The sequence below is a fragment of the Bos indicus x Bos taurus genome, chromosome 8 (genome assembly GCF_003369695.1).
Source record: "Bos indicus x Bos taurus breed Angus x Brahman F1 hybrid chromosome 8, Bos_hybrid_MaternalHap_v2.0, whole genome shotgun sequence".
NCBI classification, from domain to species: domain Eukaryota; kingdom Metazoa; phylum Chordata; class Mammalia; order Artiodactyla; family Bovidae; genus Bos; species Bos indicus x Bos taurus.
In genome coordinates this window covers 62325218-62348763 of record NC_040083.1, presented here as the reverse complement: position 1 = coordinate 62348763, position 23546 = coordinate 62325218, and the positions used below count along the sequence as shown (strand labels likewise).

General features: G+C 39.7%; 1 protein-coding gene and 1 pseudogene across 3 annotated transcripts in view; one reads left to right on the top strand and one right to left on the bottom strand.

Moving 5' to 3' along the window:
- The window catches only part of TDRD7 (tudor domain containing 7), a 103624-nt gene extending 82186 nt beyond the window's left edge, over positions 1-21438 (bottom strand). For 2 of the 3 annotated variants that reach the window (XM_027549710.1, XM_027549709.1), the window contains exon 1: positions 21300-21438. The gene's annotated coding sequence lies outside the window, so the exon portion shown is untranslated. The remainder of the gene's footprint in view (positions 1-21299) is intronic. The other variant, XM_027549711.1, reaches the window with a different exon arrangement.
- On the top strand, positions 5333-6346 carry LOC113897221 (annotated as a pseudogene).
- Positions 21439-23546: the final 2108 nt, after the last annotated feature.

Below are 23546 nucleotides of genomic sequence, written 5' to 3'. Positions count from 1 at the left end.
GACTGGAAAAGGTCAGTTTTCATTCCAATCCCAAAGAAAGGCAATGCCAAAGAATGCTCAAACTACCGCACAGTTGCACTCATCTCACACGCTTGTAAAGTAATGCTCAAAATTCTCCAAGCCAGGCTTCAGCAATACGTGAACCATGAACTTCTGGATGTTCAAGCTGGTTTTAGAAAAGGCAGAGGAACCAGAGATCAAATTGCCAACATCCGCTGGATCATGGAAAAAGCAAGAGAGTTCCAGAAAAACATCTATTTCTGCTTTATTGACTATGCCAAAGCCTTTGACTGTGTGGATCACAATAAACTGTGGAAAATTCTGAAAGAGATGGGAATACCAGACCACCTGACCTGCCTCTTGAGAAACCTGTATGCAGGTCAGGAAGCAACAGTTAGAACTGGACATGAAACAACAGACTGGTTCCAAATAGGAAAAGGAGTATGTCAAGGCTGTATATTGTCACCCTGCTTATTTAACTTATATGCAGAGTACATCATGAGAAACGCTGGGCTGGAAGAAGCACAAGCTGGAATCAAGATTGCTGGGAGAAATATCATTAACCTCAGATATGTAACACCACCCTTATGGCAGAAAGTGAAGAGGAACTAAAGAGCCTCTTGATGAAAGTGAAAGAGAGTGAAAAAGTTGGCTTAAAGCTCAACATTCAGAGAACTAAGATCATGGCATCTTGTCCCATCACTTCATGGGAAATAGATGGGGAAACAGTGGAAACAGTGACAGACTTTATTTTTGGGGGCTCCAAAATCACTGCAGATGGTGACTGCAGCCATGAAATTAAAAGACGCTTACTCCTTGGAAGGAAAGTTATGACCAACCTAGATACCATATTGAAAAGCAGATACATTACTTTGCCAACAAAGGTCCGTCTAGTCAAGGCTATGGTTTTTCCAGTGGTCATGTATGGATGTGAGAGCTGGACTGTGAAGAAAGCTGAGTGCCGAAGAATTGAGGCTTTTGAACTGTGGTGTTGGAGAAGACTCTTGAGAGTCCCTTGGACTGCAAGGAGATCCAACCAGTCCATTCTAAAGGAGATCAGTCCTGGGTGTTTATTGGAAGGACTGATGCTAAAGCTGAAACTCCAATACTCTGGCCACCTCATGCGAAGAGCTGACTCACTGGAAAAGACTCTGATGCTGGAAGGGATTGGGGGCAGGAGGAGAAGGGGATGACAGAGGATGAGATGGCTGGATGGCATCACCAACTCGATGGACATGAGTTGAGTGAACTCTGGGAGTTGGTGATGGACAAAGAGGCATGGCGTGCTGTGATTCATGGGGTTGCAAAGAGTAGGACGTGACTGAGCGACTGAACTGAACTGAGAAGAAATAAAATAGTCAATCAATAATGAATAATGCAATAACTGATCAAAAGTACTCTGGAGGGAACCAACAGGTGAATAACTTAGGTAAAAGATAGGATAAGTGAGGTGGAAGACAGAACGGTGGAAATGAATGAAGCAGAGAGGAAAAAAGAATTAAAAGAAATGCGGACAACCTCAGAGAGCTCTGGGACAATGTTAAATGCCCTAACATTTGAATCATAGGAGTCCCAGAAGAAGAAGACAAAAAGAAAGGGCATGATAAAATACTTGAGATAACAGCTGAAAACTTCCCTAAAATGGGGAAGGAAATAGCCACCTAAGTCCAAGATACCCAGAGAGTCCCAAACAGTATAAACCCAAGGCGAAATACTCCAAGACACATATTAATCAAATTAATGAAGATCAAACATAAAAAGCAAATATTAAAAGCAGCAAGGGAAAAGCAACAAATAACACACAAGGGGATCTCCATAAGGATAACAGCTGATCTTTCAATAGAAACTCTTCAGGCCAGAAGGGAATGGCAGGACATACTTAAAGTGATGAAAGAGAAAACCTACAACCCAGATTACTATACCCAGCAAGGATCTCATTCAAATATTAAGGAGAAATTAAAAGCTTTACAGACAAGCAAAAGCTGAGAGAATTCAGCACCACCAAACCAGCTCTTCAACAAATGCTAAAGGATCTTCTCTAGACAGGAAACACACAAAAGGTTTATAAACTTGAACCCAAAACAACAAAGTAAGTGGGAACAGGATCATACTTAACAATAATTACCTTAAATGTAAATGGGCTGAATGCCATAACCAGAGGACAAAGGCTTTCTGAATGGATAAAAAAACAAGACCCCTATATATGCTGTCTACAAGAGACCCACCTCAAACCAAGGAACACATACAGACTGAAAGTGAAGGGCTGGAAAAAGATATTTCATGCAAACGGGGACCAAAAGAAAGCCGGAGTAGCAATACTCATATCAGATAAAATAGACTTTGAAATAAAGGCCGTGAAAAGAGACAAAGAAGGACACTACATAATGATCAAAGGATCAATCCAAGAAGAAGATATAACAATTATAAATATACATGCACCCAACATAGGAGCAGCACAACATGTAAGGCAAATGCTGACAAGTATGAAAGGGGAAATTAACAGAAACACAATAATAGTGGGAAACTTTAATACCCCACTCACACCTATGGATAGATCAACCAAACAGAAAATTAGCAAGGAATCACAAACTTTAAATGATACAATGGACCAGTTAGACCTAATTGATATCTACAGGACATTTCACCCCAAAACAATGAATTTCACCTTTTTCTCAGGTGCACACGGAACATTCTCCAGGATAGATCACATCCTGGGCCATAACTCTAGCCTTGGTAAATTCAAAAAAATTAAAATCATTTCAAGCATCTTTTCTGATCACAATGTGGTAAGATTAGATATCAACTACAGGAAAAAAAGCTATTAAAAATATAAACACATGGAGGCTAAACAGCACACTTCTGAATAACCAACAAATCACAGAATAAAAAAAGAAATCAAAATATGCATAGAAACAAATGAAAACACAACAATACAAAACCTATGGGATTCAGTAAAAGCAGTGCTAAGGGGAAGGTTCATAGCAATATAAGCTTACCTCAAGAATAAGAGAAAAATCAAATAAATAACCTAACTTTATACATAAAGCAACTAGAAAAAGAAGAAATGAAGAACCCCAGGGTTAGTAGAAGGAAAGAAATAATAAAAATTAGGGCAGAAATAAATGAAGAAGAAACAAAGGAAACTATAGCAAAAATCAACAAAACTAAAAGCTGGTTCTTTGAGAAGATAAATAAAACAGACAAACTACTAGCCAGACTCATCAAGAAACAAAGGGAGAAGAATCAAATCAACAAAATTTGAAATGAAAATGCAGAAATCACAACAGACAACATAGAAATACAAAGGATTATAAGAGACTACTATCAGCAACTATATGACAATAAAATGGACAACTTGGAAGAAACAGACAAATTGTTAGAAAATTATAACCTTCCAAAACTGAACCAGGAAGAAACAGAAAATCTTAACAAACCTATCACAAGCACGGAAACCGAAACTGTAATCAAAAATATTCCAACAAACAAAAGCCCAGGACCAGATGGCTTCATAGGTGAATTCCACCAAAAATTTAGAGAAGAGCTAACATGTATCCTACTCAAACTCTTCCAGAAAATTGCAGAGGAAGGTAAACCGCCAAACTCATTCTATGAGGCCACCATCACCTTAATACCAAAACCAGACAAAGATGCCACACAAAAAGAAAACTACAGGCCAATATACCAATACCAATACCACTGATGAACACAGATGCAAAAATCCTCAACAAAATTCTAGCAAACAGAATCCAACAACATTTTAAAAAGATCATACATCATGACCAAGTGAGCTTTATACCAGGGATGCAAGGATTCTTCAATATTCACAAGTCAATCAATGTGATATACCACATTAACAAATTAAAAGATAAAAACCATATGATTATCTAAATAGATGCAGAGAAAGCCTTTGACAAAATTCAATATCTATTTATGATAAAAAAAAAAAACCCTCTAGAAAGCAGACATGGAAGGAACATACATCAACATAATAAAAGCCATATATGATAAACCCACAGCAAACATTTTCCTCAATGGTGAAAAATTGAAAGCATTTCCGCTAAAGTCAGGAACAAGACAAGGGTGCCCACTCTCACCACTACTATTCAACACAGTTTGAATAGTAGTTTGGAAGTTCTGGCCACAGCAATCAGAGCAGAAAAAGAAATAAAAGGAATCCAGATTGGAAAAGAAGAAGTAAAACTCTCACTGTTTGCAGATAACATAATCCTCTACGAAGAAAACCCTAAAGACTCCACCAGAAAATTACTAGAGCTAATCAATGAATAAAGTTGCAGGATATAAAATTAACATACAGAAATCCCTTGCATTCCTATACACTAACCATGAGAAAACAGAAAGAGAAATTAAGGAAACAATTCCATTCACCATTGTGATGAAAAGAATAAAATACTTAGGAATAAGTCTACCTAAAGAAACAAAAGACCTATATATAGAAAACTAAAAAACACTGATGAAAGAAATAAAAAATGACACAAATAGATGGAGAAATATACCATGTTCATGGATCAGAATAATCAATATAGTGAAAATGAGTATACTACCCAAAGCAATCTATAGATTTAATGCAATCCCAATCAAGCTACCAATGGTGTTTTTCAGAGAACTAGAACAAATAATTTCAAAATTTGTATGGAAATACAAAAAACCTCAAATAGCCAAAGCAATCTTGAGAAAGAATAATGGAACTGGAGGAATCAACCTGCCTGATTTCAGACTATACTACAAAGCTACAGTCATCAAGACAGTATGGTAGGGACACAAAGACAGAAATATAGATCAATGGAACAAAATAGAAAGCCCAGAGATAAATCCACGCACCTATGGAACCTTATCTTTGACAAAGGAGGCAAGAATATACAATGGAGAAAAGGCAATCTCTTTAACAAGTGGTGCTGGGAAAACTGGTCAACCACCTGTAAAAGAATAAAACTAGAACACTTACTAACATTGTACACAAAAATAAACTCAAAATGGATAAAAGATCTAAATGTAAGATCAGAAACTACAACCAGAGGAAAGCACAGGCAAAACACTCTCTAACATAAATCACAGTAGGATCCTCTATGACCCACCTCCCAGAGTAATGGAAATAAAAGCAAAAATAAACAAATGGGACCTAATTAAACTTAAAAGCTTTTGTGCAATGAAGGAAACTCTAAGCAAGGTGAAAAGACAGCCTTCAGAATTGGAGAAAATAATAGCAAACAAAGCAATTGACAAAAGAATTCATCTCAAAAATATGCAAGCAGCTCATGCAGCTCAATACCAGAAAAATAAATGACCCAATCAAAAAATGGACCAAAGAACTAAACAGATATTTCTCCAAAGAAAATATACAGAAATTCAAATCAAAAATTTCTCTGATTGGTTCTCTGGTGGTTCGGCGCGGGGGCCATTGGCTCCAGACAAATAAACATGGAGTCCATCTTCCACGAAAAACAAGAAGGCTCACTTTGTGCTCAACATTGCTTGAATAACCTACTGCAAGGAGAATACTTCATCCCTGTGGAATTATCTTCAATTGCCCATCAGCTAGATGAGGAAGAGAGGATGAGAATGGCAGAAGGAGGAGTTACTAGTGAAGACTATCGCACATTTTTGCAGCAGCCTTCTGGAAATATGGATGACAGTGGCTTTTTCTCTATTCAAGTTACAAGCAATGCCTTGAAAGTTTGGGGTTTAGAACTAATCCTGTTTAACAGTCCAGAGTACCAGAGGCTCAGGATTAATCCCATAAATGAAAGATCATTTATATGCAACTATAAAGAACACTGGTTTACAGTTAGAAAATTAGGAAAACAGTGGTTCAACTTGAATTCTCTTTTGACGGGTCCAGAATTAATATAAGACACATACCTTGCACTTTTCTTGGCTCAGTTACAATAGGAAGGTTACTCTGTATTTGTTGTTAAGGGTGATCTGCCAGATTGCAAAGCTAACCAACTTCTACAGATGATCAGGGTCCAACAGATGCATCGACCAAAACTTACTGGAGAAGAATTAGCACAACTTAAAGAACAGAGAGTCCAGAAAACAGATCTAGAACGCGTCTTAGAAGTAAATGATGGGACAGGAATGTTAGATGAGGATGAGGAGGAATTGCAGAGGGCTCTGGCACTAAGTCGCCTAGAAACTGACATGGAAAATGAAGAAGCCGATCTCCGCAGGGCCATTCAGCTCAGTATGCAAGGTACTTCCAGAAATAAATGTCAAGATATCCCACAGACATTGGGTTCACATCCTACTTCAGAAGAGCTACAGAAGAGAAGAGAAGCCTACTTTGAAAGGTAAAGTAGTTGGTACCATATTAAAACTGCAGAGAAATTCAAATCAAAACCACAATTAGGTACTATCTCATGCTGGTCAGAATGGCTGCTATCAAAAAGTCTACGAACAATAAATGCTGGAGAGGGTGTGGAGAAAAAGGAACCCTCTTACACTGTTGGTGGGAATGCAAACTAGTACAGCCACTATGGAGAACAGTGTGAAAATTCCTTAAAAAACTGTAAATAGAACTGCCATATGACCCAGCAATCCCACTGCTGGGCATACACACCAAGGAAACCAGAATTTAAAGAGATACGTGTACCCCAATGTTCATCACAGCACTGTTTACAATAACTAGGACATGGAGGCAACCTAGATGTCCATCGGCAGATGAATGGATAAGAAAGCTGTAGTACATATACACAATGGAATATTACTCAGCTATTAAAAAGAATGCATTTGAATCAGTTCTAATGCGGTGGATGAAACTGGAGCATATTATAACAGAGTGAAGCAAGTCAGAAAGAAAAACACCAATACAATAAATTAACGCATATATATGGAATTTAGAAAGATGGTAATGATGACCCTATATGCAAGACAGCAAAAGAGACACAGATATAAAGAACAGACTTTTGGACTCTGTGGGAGAAGGCAAGAGTGGGATAATTTGAGAGAACAGCATTGAAACATGTATATTACCATATGTGAAATATATTGATCACCAATCCAAGTTTGATGCATGAAACTGGGCACTCAAAGCCAATGCACTGGGACAACCCTGAGGCATGGGATGGGGATGGAGGTGGGAAGGGGGTTTGGGATGGGGGACACATGTACACCCATAGCTGATTCATGTCAATGTATGGCAAAAACCACTCTAATATTGTAAAGTAATGAGCCTCCAATTAAAATAAATAAATTAATTAAAAAAATTAAAAGGCCTTGAGAAAAAAGAGAACAAATTATACCAAAAGAAAGTAGATACAAGGAATTAATAAAGATGAGAGCAAAATCAACACTGACACATGAGTAATGAAATAGAAAAAAAGAGTAAAGAAAAAAAATCATGAAGCCAAAACTAGTTTTTGAAAATATCAATAAAGCTGGTAAACTTCCAGGTAGATTAATCAAGGGGATAAAAAAAGAAGACACAAATTACAAATAATATGATCAAAGAGGGGGCCATAAATGCAGATTTAAAAAATAGACATAAAAAAGTTGTTCATATCATGAACAACTTATGCCAATAAATCCAGTAACTAAGATGAAACAGATGAATTTCACTGAAAACATAATTTCCAAAGTTTACTCAAGAAGAAACAGACAACCTTAATATCCTTATGTCTATTAGAGAATTTTAAATTTGTAGTTAGAAGCCTTCACACAAGGAAAACTCAAACCCAGATGGCTTTACTAGCAAACTCTAACAAACACTTGAGAAGGAATTAATACCACTTCTATACAAACTTTTCCAAAATGGAACACTTCTGAATTCATTTTATGAGGCCAACATTATACTGATACCAAAACCAAGGACATAACAAGAAAAGGCACAAACAGATCAATATCCCTCATGAAACAAAGTGCAAAAAATCGTAACAAAATATTAATAAATCAAATATAAAAATATGTATGAGAAATAAGACATCATGATTAATTATGGTTTTACTCTAGGAATGCAAGGTTGATTCAACATTTGTAAGTCAATCAATGTAAGTGACTATATAAATGCAGTAAAGGCAAAAGGAGAAGGTGCACCAGAGGTGGAGGTGGTTAGGTGGAATCACCGACTCAAATGACGTGAATCTGAGAAAACTCCAGGAGACAGTGGAGGACAGAGGAGCCTGGCATGCTGCAGCCCATGAGGTCTCAGAGTCAGACACCAGTTAGTGACTGGACAATAACAACAAAGGAGAAAAATCACAATATCAATAGATGAAGAAAAGACTTTTGATAAAGTTCAAAATCATTTATGTAAATAACTCTCAGAAAATAAGAATAGACAGGAACCTCCTTAACCTGATAAAGAATACCTGTGAAAAACCTTCAGCTAACATCATACGTAATAGTGAAATGAATACTTTCTGCTCAAGAATGGGAACAAGGCAAGAATGTCTATTCTCTTCACTCCTATCCATTACCATACTAGAGGTCCTAGCTGGTGCAGTCAGGCTGATTTCAACACTTACCATAAAAGCATATTAGTTGAAATAGTGGGGTACTACTAAAGAACAGTCACATCAATGGAACAGAATGGACCCACACATAAATGGTCAACTGACTTTTGACAAAAGATAGCAAGGAAATTCAATGGAGGAAGTTCAATGAACAGTGCTAGAACACTATTCATCCACATACAAAAAAAATGAACCTCATAACAAAATTCAATCAAAGTGAATCATTAGGTCCTACATGACAAGGTTAATACTATAAAATTTCTAGAGAAAACAGGAATAAGTCATTGTGACTGCGGGATAGATAAAGAATTTTTAGAGCCATGAGGACAAAAACTGACAAATTGGATCTTATTAAAATTTTAAGTTTCTGCCCTTCTAAAGGCCATTAAGAAAATGAAAAGACAAGCCACAAACTAAGAGAAAAGATTTTCATAACACACCTGGTAAAGGTCTCTTAACTAGCACATTTAAACAATATACAAAAATTCAGTAATAAAAAAAAAGAATACAAAAATGTGCAAAACATCTGAATACATACTTCACAAGAGTACAGATATAGACAGCCAAAAACATATTAAAAGATGCTCAACAGCATTACTCATTAGGAAAATGCAAATTCAATCCACAATGAGGTATTAGTATACATCCATTACAATAGCATAAAATTTATTAAAACTAACAATATGAAGTGCTGATGAGAATACAGAGCCATCTCATACATTTCTGGGGGGCGGGCATGCAAAACAGTACTTTGAAAAATAGTTTGGCAATTTCTTATGAAGTAAAGCATACAATTATCATATAATCAAGCAAACCCACTCTTAGGTCAAAACCTGTACTTCAATGTCATAGTAGCATTAGTCATAATTATCCCAAACTTTAAACAATCCAATTGTCTATCAACAGGTGAAGAGATAAGTAAATATACTTTGAGACAATGGAATAATACCCAACAATAAAAAGAAGACTGTTGATACATAAAACCATATGAATGACTCTCACAAGCATGCTAAGTGAAAAAATCCAGATAAAAAGGCTATACATTGTATCATTCTATTAATTTAACATTTTGGAAAGGCACAATCACAGGCACAGAAAAATTTCATCAATGGTTGCCAAGGGCTTGGGGTTGCTAGGGCACAAGGCAATTTTGGGGGTGATGGAGATATTCTGCATCTTGACTGTGGTATTAGTTATACCAAGATAATGCTCAAAATCCTTCAAGCTAGGCTTCAACAGTATGAGAACCAAGAACTTCCAGATGTACAAGCTGGATTTAGAAAAAGCAGTGGAACAAGAGATCAAATTGCCAACATCCATCCATTGGATCATAGAAAAAGCAAGAGAATTTCAGGAAAACATCTACTTCTGCTTCACTGACTACACTGAAGCCTTTGTGTGAATCACAACAAAATGTGGAAAACTCTTAAAGAAATGAGACTACCAGACCACCATACCTGCCTCCGGAGAAACCTGTATCTAGGTCAAGAAGCAACAGTCAGAACCGAACATGGAACAATGGACTGGTTCCAAACTAGGAAAGGATTATGTCAAGGCTGTATACTGTCACCCTGCTTATTTAACTTATATGCAGAGTACATCATTTGAAACGCCAGGCTGGATGAATTATAAGCTGGAATCAAGACTGCTGGGAAAAATATCAGTGACCTCAGATATCCAGATGACACCACCCTTATGGCAGAAAGTGAAGAACTAAAGAGACTCTTGATGAAAGTGAAAGAGGAGAGTGAAAAAGCAGGCTTAAAACTCAACATTCGAAAAACTAAGATCATGGCATCTGGTCCTATCACTTCATGGCATATAGATGGGGAAACAACGGAAACAATGACAGACTTTATTTTCTTGGGCTCCAAAATCACTGACGATGGTGACTGCAGCCATGAAATTAAAAGACACTTGTTCCTTGTAAGAAAAGCTATGACAAACTGAGTCAGCATATTAAAAAGCAGAGAAACTACTTTGCCAACAAAGGTCCGTCTAGTCAAAGCTATGGTTTTTCCAGTAGTCATGTATGGATGTGAGAGTTGGATCATAAAGAAGGCTGAGCACAGAAGAAATGATGCTTTCAAACTGTGGTGTTGGAGAAGACTCTTGAGAGTCCCTTGGACTGCAAAGAGATCAAACCAGTCAATCCTAAAGGAAATCAACCATGAATATTCATTGGAAGGACTGATGTTGAAGCTGAAACTCCAATACTTTGGCCACCTGATACGAAGAGCTGACTCACTGGAAAAGACCCTGATGCTGGGAAAGACTAAGGGAAGGAGAAGGGGATGACAGAGGATGAGATGGTTGCACAGCATCACTGACTGAATGGACATGAGTTTGAGCAAACTCCAGGAGATAGTGAAGGACAGGGAAACCTGGCATGCTGTAGTCCACCAGATCACAAAGAGTCAGACATTGACTGAGCGACTGAACACCACCACCACCTGTAGACCTATAAACCAAAAGTGGTGACTTTTACTTTACATACAGTAGATCTCAATAAACCCCCCAAAAAGTTCCTTCAAGCTGTGCCCTTTTGCAGTCAACTTTCTCCCCATCACACATATACTGTCCTGGCTCCAATCTGTCCAGTGATCTGCTGTCAGTACAGATTAGGACTGACTAGTGTTCTTGAGTATCATCCATGTTACTACAGTTACCAGGAGTTTGTTGCTTTTTATTGATGAGTAGTATTCCACTGTATGGATATACCACAATTTGTTCATCCATTCAAATGTTGATAGACATGTGGGTTTTTCCCAATTTTGGAGTATTAAAAGTTCAGCTGCTTGCACTGTCTACAATAGCTAGGACATGGAAGCAACCTAGATGTCCATCGGCAGACGAATGGATAAGAAAGCTGCGGTACATATACACAATGGAATATCACTCAGCCATTAAAAAGAACACATTTGAATCAGTTCTAATGAGGTCGAGGAAACTGGAGCCTATTATACAGAGTGAAGTAAGTCAGAAAGAAAAACACCAATACAGTATATTAATGCATATATATGGAATTTAGAAAGATAGTAATGATGACCCTATATGCCAGATAGCAAAAGAGACACAGATATAAAGAACAGACTTTTGGACTCTGTGGGAGAAGGCGAGGGTGGGATGATTTGAGAGAATAGAACTGAAACATATATATTACCATATGTGAAACAGACCACCAATCCAAGTTTGATGCATGAAACTGGGCACTCAAAGCCAATGCACTGGGACAACCCTGAGGGATAGGATGGGGAGGGAGGTGGGAGGGGGTTTTGGGATGGGGGACACATGTACACCCATGGCTGATTCAAGTCAGTCTATGGCAAAAACCACTCTAATATTGTAAAGTAATGAGCCTCCAATAAAAATAAATAAATAATATTTTTAAAAAGGTCAGGTGCTTTCCACTATGCAAAACAGTACAGAGTTTCTTCAGAAAACTAAAAATAGAGTTATCATATGATCCAGCAATCCCATTCCTGGGCATATATTGGGACAAACTATAATTCAAAAAGATACTTACACCCTATGTTCAGAGCAGCATTATTCACAATAGCCAAGACATGGAAATAACCTTAATATCCATAGACAGATGAACAGATAAAGAAGATGTAGTATGTATATATTACAGAATACTGCTCAGCCACAAAAACGAATGAAATAATGCCATTTGCAGCAATATGGATACAAGTAGAAATTATCATACTAAGTGAAGTAACTCAGAAAGAGAAAGACAAGTATCATATGATACCACTTATATGTGGAATCTAAAATATAGCACAAATGAACAAATCTATGAGACAGAAACAGACTCACAGACATACAGAACAGACTTACGGTTACCAAGGGGGAGAAGTGGTGAGAGAGGAATGAACTGGGAGTTTGGGGTTAGCATTAATAGATGCAAACTATTACGTTTAGAATGTATAAACAATAAGGTCCTGCTGTATAACACAGGGAACTATATGCAATCTCCTCAGATAAACAGTAATGAAAAAGAATATATAAAAAAGAATGTATATATGTGTATAACTGAGTCACTTTGCTGTACAGCAAAACAACATAGAACAACATTGTAAATCAGCTACAGTTCAGTAAAAGAGTAAATAAAGCTGCTCTGCAAAGCTATTTTTCTTTCTCTTGTGTAAATTCAATTTTCTGAAAATTTAATATCCATAATAACTACACAAGGAAAGTATCCTCATTCTGCAGATGAGAAAACCAAATTCAGAGATATTAAGTAATCAAGATATTACAGGATATATGGAAGCCAGGATTTTAGTCCTGGTCTGTTTGATGCCAAAGCCCAAATTCTTTCTATCGTTTTACCCTGACTGGTACTGAAAAACAGAACTTACGCTTGACAAGGGGGAGAAGGTGGGACTACACTAAAGCCTTTGCCTATGTGGATCATAACAAACCTATCTTCTGAGAAACGGGTCAAGAAGCAACAGTTAGAATCCTGTATGCAACAACTGACTGGTTCAGGATTGAGAAAGGAGTATGACAGGGCTGTTGTTTGTCACCCTGTTTATTTAACTTTTACGCAGAACACATCATGTGAAATACTGGGCTGAATGAGTTACAAATTGGAATCAAGATTGCCAGGATAAATATCAACAACCTCAGATATTCAGATGATACCACTCTAATGGCAAAAAAAGATCTTCATGACCCAGATAATCACAATGGTGTGATCACTCACCTAGAGCCAGACATCCTGGAATGTGCAGTCAAGTGGACCTTAGGAAACATCACTACGAACAAAGCTAGTGAAGGTGATGGAATTCCAGCTGAGCTATTTCAAATCCCGAAAGATGATGCTGTGAAAGTGATGCACTCAATATGCCAGCAAATTTGGAAAACTCAGCAGTGGCCACAGCAATGGAAAAGGTCAGTTTTCATTCCAATCTCAAAGACAGGCAATGCCAAAGAATGCTCAAACTACCGCACAGTTGCACTCATTTCACAAGCTAGTGAAGTAATGCTCAAAATTCTCCAAGCCAGGCTTCAGCAATACGTGAACTGTGAACTTCCTGATGTTCAAGCTGGTTTTAGAAAAGGCAGAGGAACCAGAGATCAAATTGCCAACATCTGCTGGATCATGGAAAAAGCAAGAGAGTTCCAGAAAAACATCTATTTCTGCTTTATTGACTATGCCAAAGCCTTTGACTGTGTGGATCACAATAAACTGTGGAAAATTCTGAAAGAGATGGGAATACCAGACCACCTGACCTGCCTCTTGAGAAACCTGTATGCAGGTCAGGAAGCAGCAGTTAGAACTGGACATGGAACAACAGACTGGTTCCAAATAGGAAAAGGAGTATGTCAAGGCTGTATATTGTCACCCTGCTTATTTAACTTATATGCAGAGTACATCATGAGAAACGCTGGGCTGGAAGAAGCACAAGCTGGAATCAAGATTGCCGGGAGAAATATCAATAACCTCAGATATGCAGATGACACCATCCTTAGGGCAGAAAGTGAAGAGCCTCTTAATGAAAGTTACAGAAGAGAGTGAAAAAGTTGGCTTAAAGCTCAACATTCAAAAAACGAAGATCATGGCATTTAGCCCCATCACTTCATGGCAAATAGATGGGTAAATATTAGAAACAGTGGCTGACTTTATGACTAGACTCTGTCTAGTTAAGGCTATGGTTTTTCCAGTGGTCATGTATGGATGTGAGAGTTGGACTATAAAGAAAGCTGAGCGCCAAAGAATTGATGCTTTTGAACTGTGGTGTTGGAGAAGACTCTTGAGAGTCCCTTGGACTGCAAGGAGATTCAACCAGTCCATCCTAAAGGAAATCAGTCCTGGGTGTTCACTGGAAGAACTGATAGTGAAGCTGAAACTCCAATATTTTCGCCACCTGATGTGAAGAGCTGACTCATTTGAAAAGACCCTGATGTTGGGAAAGATTGAAGGCAAGAGGAGAAGGGGACAACAGAGGATGAGATGGTTGGATGGCATCACTGACTCAAAAGACATGAGTTTGGGTAAACTCCGGGAGTTGGTGATGGACAGGGAGGCCTGGCATGCTGCGGTTCATGGGGTCGCAAAGAGTCAGACATGACTGAGCAACTGAACTGCATGGCAAAAAGTGAAGAGGAACTAAAAGACTCTTGAGAGGGTAAAGGAGGAGAGTGAAAAAGCCAGTCCCATCACTGCATGCAAATAAAAAGGGAAAAGGTGGAATAAGTGGCAGATTTCCTCTTCCTGGGCTCTAAATCCACTGTGGATGGTAACTGCAGCCATTAAATTAGAAGACGATTGCTTCTTGGCAGGAAAGTTATGACAAACCTAGACAGTGTGTTAAAAACCAAAGACACCACTTTGTGGACCAAGGTCCATATAGTCAAATGTATGGTCTTTCCAGTAGTCATGTACGGATATGGCAGCTAGACAATAAAGAAGTGTTAAGTGTTCGTTGTTCAGTTGTGTCTGACTCTTTGCAATCCCATGGACTGTAGCCTGTCAGGTTCCCCTGTCCATGGAATTTTCCAGGCAAGAATACTGGAGTGGGTTAGCATTTCCTTCTCCAAAGAATTGACGCTTTTGAACTATGGTACTGGATTAGACATTTGAGAGACCCCCGGAAAGCAAGATCAAACCAGTCAATCTTAAACGAAATCAACACTGAAAACTCTTTGGAAGGATTGATACTGAAGCTGAAGCTCCAATACTTTGGCAACCTAATGTGAACAGCTGACTCATTGGAAAAGACCCCGATGCTGGGAAAGACTGAGGAAAGGAAGAGAAGGGGATGACAGAGGATGAGATGGTTGGATGACATCACCAATTCAATGGACATGAACTTGGGCAAACTTCAGGAGATGGTGAGGGACAGGGAAGACTGGCATGCTGCAGTCCATGGTGGGTGAAGAGTTGGACATGATTTGGGGACTGAATAACAACTTCCTGACTTGAATGTAAGCTCATGGAAGCAGGGATTTGGATGGGTTTTGTTCACTGCTGAATCCCTAGTGCCTAGCCCACAACCGGAGCTCAGTAAATCCTGAGTGAATGAATGAAAAATTCTCCATCTAGCTAACACCATTCCTTTTCTCTCCTACTCACTAAAATAATAGCATAGTGTATGTGGGCAATTAAAGGAATAATCCTCAATTTAATTAAAAAATTATTTTCAAATTTTAATGGCTGTTGTAAACTGATTGAGACAGTTAATTATGTCAAGCTGTGATTGAGATCCATTACATAGATTATTTCTGGGCCTTTCCACTCTGAGTCCAAGTTCTCAGTGAGCAGGCTCAGGTCTGAGCCATAGAGTTACTGCAAGAAGTTCACACACCTTGATGTGTAAGCATGCATTGCTTGAACACTGGTAAATGTCTCATACTAACATGTATTCCTATTCCTCAAACAATATGCAGATATGGTTGAGATTCAAAAACACAACTTTGTGAATGAATTGAAAATTCATTTGTTTCAATTCATTCAGTTCAAAAGCTATGAATTTTCAGTAGCTTTTGGTAGTTATATATTTTGTCAACCAATGGATATTAGAAGTACAACTACTTATGTGTGAAGTTTCACGAAGTTTTTTTTTTTAATTAAAAAAAGTGCCTGACACTTGAGGAGACTGGGAAGCAATACTTGAGCACATGACTAAAATCGAAAGCATTTCTCTCCCTCCCCTTTTTTAGGCATGCTGTTTTCTGGAATACTATAATTCTCTATTAGTAAACAATTTTTTGGAGGGAAGGGCAGTCCATTGGACTATACGACTGAGGATTTCAAAGCTGGTGAGAAGTGTAATAAAAGCTGGAAGGTGAATGTGGTTGTGCATCTTGTTTGGATGGATGTCTTACTCTCAGGTCTCTGTTCTCAGGACTCATGTCTGTCCAGTTTGCAATTCCTACATTAGCAGTATCAGTTCAGGCGCTGAACAAAAACAATGTTACAACTAAAGCTCAAAAAACCGTAATGTTACTCTCTAACCTACTATACTGCTGTAGAATGCTCTAAATTTTGGTAATTCCTTGGTTATCATGGCATTTTCTCAGCTTTCCTGAAGATGGCAGTTATTCTCAAGAACTTTTATAAAAAGTATACACAGAAGAGACTTTCCTCTAACTATAAAAATCAAGTTTATTATCTTGGATGTCATCCATTAAAAGCGTAGAAGAAAGCTTACCATGGGAATTTCAACTCAGTGCAGAGCCTCAACAGCAATCCCTCCAAAGTGGTTCCCAGACTGCTTAAGCTGCCATTTTGTTCTTTCAATCTTCCTCCTTATTTCTACTCTCTAAAAGTGTTGTGATAAATATAATTTACAGTTTAAGAGAATTCAATTTATTTTGAGAATGTTATGCAAGCCCTGATGATGGTAAGTTAGGCTAGGCTGGGAGAAATAAGGTTGGTCATCTTTTAAAATTCAGGTTAGAATTCTTAAGGGTTTCCCTAGATAATAAAGGGGCTGCTTGAGCTGGGTAAGAATCCCCTGCTTAAGCAGAGTAAAGTAGAGGTGAATCTGGGGAATTATTTAATCAGAATACTTTAATCTCAAAAACTGACCAAGGTCAGCTAGCAAAGACCTCAGTCAAGGAGGAAGAAACCAGCCACAATGATCACAACAGACTGCACTTGACTTTCATGGCCTTCCTCTCACCCTTTCTCCTCCTTTCCTTGCCTCTCTTTCTGAATGATAAGTGTCAAAAATAGAGTTATATGTGCTTAGCACAATACTTGGCATTCGGTGGTTATATTTTCCTAGAAGCCTGGTATGGATGGGAAACTACCTATGAATATATGCATTACATGGCTAAGAGTGCACAGATACAGGCGTTGGCATACTGGAGACATTTTAATACAGCATCAAATCTGAAACATTGTAAGTTTCCCAGTTTTTCTTACTTGCCTCATTAACACACTTGACCTGGCAAGCTTAGTAAAACCACCAGATCTCCTCTAAGATTTCTCACCTAATTCGTACACAAAAGTCACTTGACTGCTCTGTCAATACAATGTCCCTGAACCATTGTATGGCAGCACAAGGTGGTGGCCTGACCTCAGAGTTGGGAGCTGAGAGAAGCATGGAATGCTTGAGGGCACCTTCTCACCATCTCCAAACTGCTTAGTTTAAAAATGAGGAAACTGAGGTACCAGGTGATTATTCCAGGACTCACATATTTTTATGGCCAGAACCACAACAAGAAACCAGGTCTGGCTCCCAAACTTAGGGCCTGCTTTCAGACAGCTGCTCCAAATGTACAGCATTGGCTTCTGAAAGTAAATTTGACTTGGAGAACATGGAGAGCAACCCTGAGACGTATTTAGTGACTAGCTGTTAAAGTGGCATGAAATGGGGATCTGTCACATTCTGATTTAAGAGTGTGGCACTCAAATCCAAAATACTTTTCAACTGCTGTAAAAATTGAATCCTTTTACATCATTCCTTTTCTATTTTGCTACATAATTAATCATGAGTACACTGAAATGCTAACAATGTGCACCAAGTAGAGCAGGGAGTAGGCGAAAGTAATGACAATCTTTTGGAAAGCAAGGTTTAAACAATGTAAACAGCCTAAAATAACTTTCACTTTCAATATTATATTTTGTAAATTCACAGTTTTTCTAATACACCTGAAAATGGTCCCTGGAGAGTCTAATTCTGAAGAAGCAGGTTTTGGTGTCCTCTGGATACCTGCCTTTACCATTAGCTGGCCCTCCCTGGCTCAGTCATTTCACATCTGATCTGCTTTCCGTAGCTTCAGTTTCCTCACTCCTGCTGCCCAAAGACCTTTGGCCAAGCTGGTCATGCTCCCATCTATGCTTTCTCCTCTCAGTTTCTCTTTTCTCAACTATTTCCAACTATACAATTTGATTCATTTACCTTGTTGCATTTTTTGGTGTCATAAATTTGAGTAGAAGAGTGGCACTCAACCCTTAAATAAATCTAAAGAATTATTAGGGTAAACTGAAATCACCAAACAATCTCTCTTATCTTCTTTAGTCAGCTACTCAATTTTTAGTGTCTTCTTAGGGCACATTCTTCTGGTAAATGGCTGCCCTTCTCCATGAAGATACTACTTTAGCAATGAGTCAGGCCCCTAAAATCCAGAATGTGTGTGCTGAAAAGACTTTAGGCATCATCTAGTCTATCCCAAACCCCTCATTATGCATCAATAAACTGAGCCTAAAAGAAGGAAGGTTTTTGTCTAAGACTCTTTGGAGGCAATTTCTCATCCAGTAACAGTTTACATGTTATCTTTTATTTCCAATTACATTCTATTTGTTACCACCTGAGTTACTCCTTTACCAACTCTTTTTTTTTTGAAGATAGTAATTAATGCCCTCAGGTGGTGATATACTTCCTTCAGAGAGCAGTTTTCTTTTTTATTACTGTAATTTCAACCTCCAAATTATACATGCATTACTAATTACACAGTATGAATAAATAACAGCTCTCCATAAATCTACATACTGGAGAAAAAGCTCTGAGATCATAAGTGGCTTAGTTAGGAGTTTGGGCCTTAATCCCAGTTCTGCTTCTAATTAGCTATGACCCTTTGAGGAAGTCACTTCAGGTTGTTTTTTTCATAAGAAACCTAAGGAGGATGGGCAAGATCCATGGTTCTCAACCTTCCCTGGAGTCCTTCAAGTGCTGAAATAGGGTCCAAAGATCTAATGAAAATGGGTTTGCTTCCTCTGGACAAAGCTAAAATACTGAGTTTGCTTTGGAGTCACATTGAAAAGCTCTAACTGACATATATCCTAACACACACCTTTAGCTAAAAATGACAATTACTTTTAAATAGTTTATTTGAAAGACAAATTTTTTTTTAAAATTGGCCCAATGAGGAAAGAGTGAAAAGACCAAAGCTTTTCAAAGCACAAAGGTGGGAACAGGAGGAGAAAGTTGGTTTTGCATAAAGAAAGAAAAATCAGTTCATATAAATATGAAATTAGACTGCACTCCAAGCACCAAGGAACTGTCCTTTCTGTATTTATGTGCTGACCCTGAAAGTGTCCAGAAGCAAAGTGCTCACTCTACGTCAAATCTTAGACCTTACAAACAGCAACTGATCAAACACAGAGTAGGCACTTAAGACTTAAAATACTATAAACTGTTTTTTTCTTACATTCATATTAAGTCCCCAACTAGATTATACTGCACAGAGAATTTAAAGAGAGAGAATTTAAAGAGAGGTCCTTCAAGGAGTTTAAATCTCTTGGTACAAAATACAATAGTTCATTCAGTTATGTTCAACCAATACACTTAAAAGGGCATTAGCAGGGATTACATTTCATTTCCAATCTACAGGGTCTGAAATTCAAAGGCACCACCAACTGCTGTTTCAGAGTCTCACTGTGTTGAACTAGCAGACAGGCTGTAGGCCGGCAAAGGGCCCTGCACAAAAGATGTGGGTTCTAATCCAACTGGCCCCAGAGCAATTTCCTTCCCCCAGCTGGTACTGTGCATGTAACTGACGCTCCATGAAGGTTAGTTGAGTGGAACTGCAAAAATCTCTACTATGGGCCATTTTATATTATATAGAGAACTTAAAAATGTGTCCCTGCATGCAAGAAAACTGAAATCCAATTATGTAAAATATAGGAAGTTTGGTGGAAGGAAAAGAGTTAACACTTCTTGGCTGTTATTCTGAGGCAAATGAGTTGCAGTAGTTATCTAAGAAAAGTCTTGCAGGGTAAGTTAAATATTTCCAATTGATTAAAAGAGAAAGTCGGGCTCAAAACAGGCGTGTGATTTGTTCAAGAGCATACAATTTGTACGTGGAGAAACCCAGATTCCAACGTGAATCTGCAAAGTCCATGCTATTTGCAGTATGCAACACCTCCACATCAAAGCAGCCAGGAGTTGGTCTGTTTCACTTCTGTCATTAAGTTGTTGTATATCACTTAGGCAGGGCACTTTTCTGCAGTCTTTCCACCTGCACGAAAGGGGTGGCGGGTAGGGAGGGAGGGATGACCCAGGTCAGTGGTGTTATTGTTTCTGTTTTGTAGGTTGGCTTTCAGAATTCGGCCAAGGCTGTTTCGAATAAAGGTATTTCCCTTTCTGGTTCTTTGAAATTGTTTGGGAGGGAGTGGTCTCTTTGGTTATGTATGGCAATGTACCTACCCCCTCAAGGAAATGGGAGCAGAACAGTTGTGTGGGCTTCAAGTTCCTTCCCATTAAATGAAGACTGAGAACCTGATCCTGTTGGGGGATTTGGTGAAAGTTAAGAGATATTCACTATGGAGTCATATTTCCCTCCTAACTTGAAGCTCTGTACCCACCCAGGGTTCAGGGTGCTCACGGTTTAAGAGAAACGGATAGTGTTTGTGTCCTGCATTGCTTAAGTGGCCTGCAGAGGCTAGTCTTAAGTTCCTCTAAGAGGAACTTAAAGTGGACGGTGTAAAATACGCGAGCTCCAACAGCCAGGGGCTCGGATATCCCTTGCTCCCGGCGGGCAGCTGAGGCCGGTCGCCCCGGTGCAGGGAACCACTTCCTGGTCAGCACCATCCGCCCCTTGTCCACACCCACCGCGCCGTATTTCCCTCTCTGCACTGAGCTTCCCAAGCGGCAGAGTCCGCCGGCTCCGGGGTGAACAGCCAGACGGTCCCGTCAGAGATTTAAAACACAACGCTCTGGAACTCCAACTCCCCTGGCGCCCAGCTTGCTTTGCTGAAGTGGGGACCGGGGCATCCTCTGCGGCTACAGGGAAGAGGCCCCAGCCCGCTGGAGTCCCCTTCGGGGTACTGTCCCGCTAAGAACACAGGTGTGCCGCGCCCCCCCGCCCCCCCCAAACCTCGTCAGACCTCGCCTGGCACCTGTCGTTCCCGCAGCCAGCAGGACCTGCGCTCACCTCGTCCTGAGGGCCCACGGCCCGTCCCAGTGCCTCTGGGCCCGGCTCCCGCCGCCCTCTTCTTCACGGCCACAGCCGCAGCAGCCGCCCACTTTCGGTTTCCCCGCACCGCCTGAGGCGCTGCCGCGGCTTGGGAAATCACCTCAAGACCCCGCCCCGCCCCGCCCTGCTCGGCCCCGCCCCGCTCCGCCCCTCCCCGAGTGCCGCCGGCCTCGGCTCTGCGCACGCGCGGGCGCCGTGACCGCGTCAGCCCACGCCGGCGTCCGCGCGTGGGAAGGGAAACCGACGCCGTCTAGCGGTTTTTGCGCGTGCCCACGCACTGGCCGACGGAGAAAGGAGACGGCGGAGGTGGGGGGGCATTCCTCGTGGACCATGCAAGGACTGACTGGCCGGGAGGGCCTTGGACCCAGCCAATCTTATTAGCATTTACGCGCTCCGGCTATTGCATTCACTCGTTATAAGTTTCATTTAAGTATTGCTCATTCTTTTCTTCAATTCTAGAGCAGTTACTTTTTATTCTCCTAGACACCCACCTGGCTCATTCATTTCTTTTAGATCTTTTCTCAGGCGTCATCCTGGGAGAAGGGTGGCCACACTCTCAAAAATGTCAGTCTCCTTCTCTAAGAGTCCTGGTGGCCCTTCTCAGCTTTTTCTCTCCTTGGCACTGTCTAGCGCACTAATGTGTGTTTTTTTACTCTCCTCTTCAAAACAAAGCTCTGAGCTCTGGGATCTTTGTTTTGTTCCCTAATCCCTGGCACACAATAGGCTGATTTAAACATTTGTCAAATTCATTCATTCGTTATAAAATTATTAAACACCTACTATTTATTCACTTGTTTCTTCTATATATTAATTCTACCAACGATTATTGAGCATATTGGTTTGTGTCCCTTAAACCAACATTGCACATTTCTCCACATTCATTCTATATGCATTTACAGAGGGCCTGCTCTTTATTCAAACAGTATTTTTCACAGCTTTATTGAGGAATAATTGACATAAACTGCACTTGTTTAAAAATATATGGCATGTTTTGATATATGTATACAGCTGTGATACTATCACTCCATAACAATAATGAACATATCCATGACCCCAAAAGAGTTTCCCCATGTATTTTTATCACTGTCAACCTATGTGCCTCACTGTCCTTTGCCCTCCCAGCTGCTGGTTTGCTTTCTGTTGCTATAGATTAGTTTGCTTTTGCTAGAATTTTATGTGAATGGACTCATACAGTCTGTGTGTGGGGGTCTTTTTCAGAGGGTGGAGTGGGGCAGTATCCAGCTTCTTTCACTCAGCATAAGCTTGTTAAGATTCATCCATGTTGTGTGCACCAATAGTTCATGTCTTTTTATTCCCTTGTGTGGATCTACTAAACATAACAGAGTGTTAGTGTTACTCATTCAGTTGTGTCTTGACTCTTTGTAATCCCATGGACAGTTAACCCACCAGGCTCCTCTGTCCATGGAATTCTCCAGACAAAAATACTGGAGTGGGTTGCCATTCCCTTCTCTAGGGGATCTTCCTTTCGACCCAGGGATCAAAACCAGGTCTCCTGCATTGCAGGCAGATTCTTCACCAACTGAGCCAGTATGACCCAGCAATTCCATTCCCAGGGTTTATCTGAGGAAAATGAAAGCATATGTTCACACAATGACTTGGACAAGAATATTCATAACATACATACATAACATACAAACATATTCTTTTTGTAATAGCCAAAAAAGAAAACAATACAAATGTCCATCAGTAGGTGAATGGACATTTGTACATATCTATAATACAACCAGTTTATACTGAACAACTGCTGTTAAGTAATAAGTGCTTATGGAGGACTACTTGTTGTAAGGCACAGGCCTGTGCTTGAGGAGCTTCTGCTTTAGTGAAAATGGTTAGTGGGCAATGAAGAGGGAGATAGAAAGTAGATTATGGAAGGCCGGATAGCCTATGATCAGGAGTTTGGGCTTCTTCTCAAAGGCAACGAGGAACTGTTCAAAGTCCCCTCTGAACAATGCTTGCTCTCTTTTATACTCCTACATCTAGTCCCGGACAAAGTCTGCTGAAATGTCTCTCCCTGGCACCTGTTTCTATCCCTGCTGCTGTATTTCAGTCTATTTCAGCTCTCTCTCTCTTCCTTCTCTCCCCTTCAGTCAGCTCCAAACACTGCAGTGGATTTAATAGATGTAATATACAACCAGACACAATTTGGACTCTGCAGTGCTCATAACACCTTCTGGCTCTACCCTG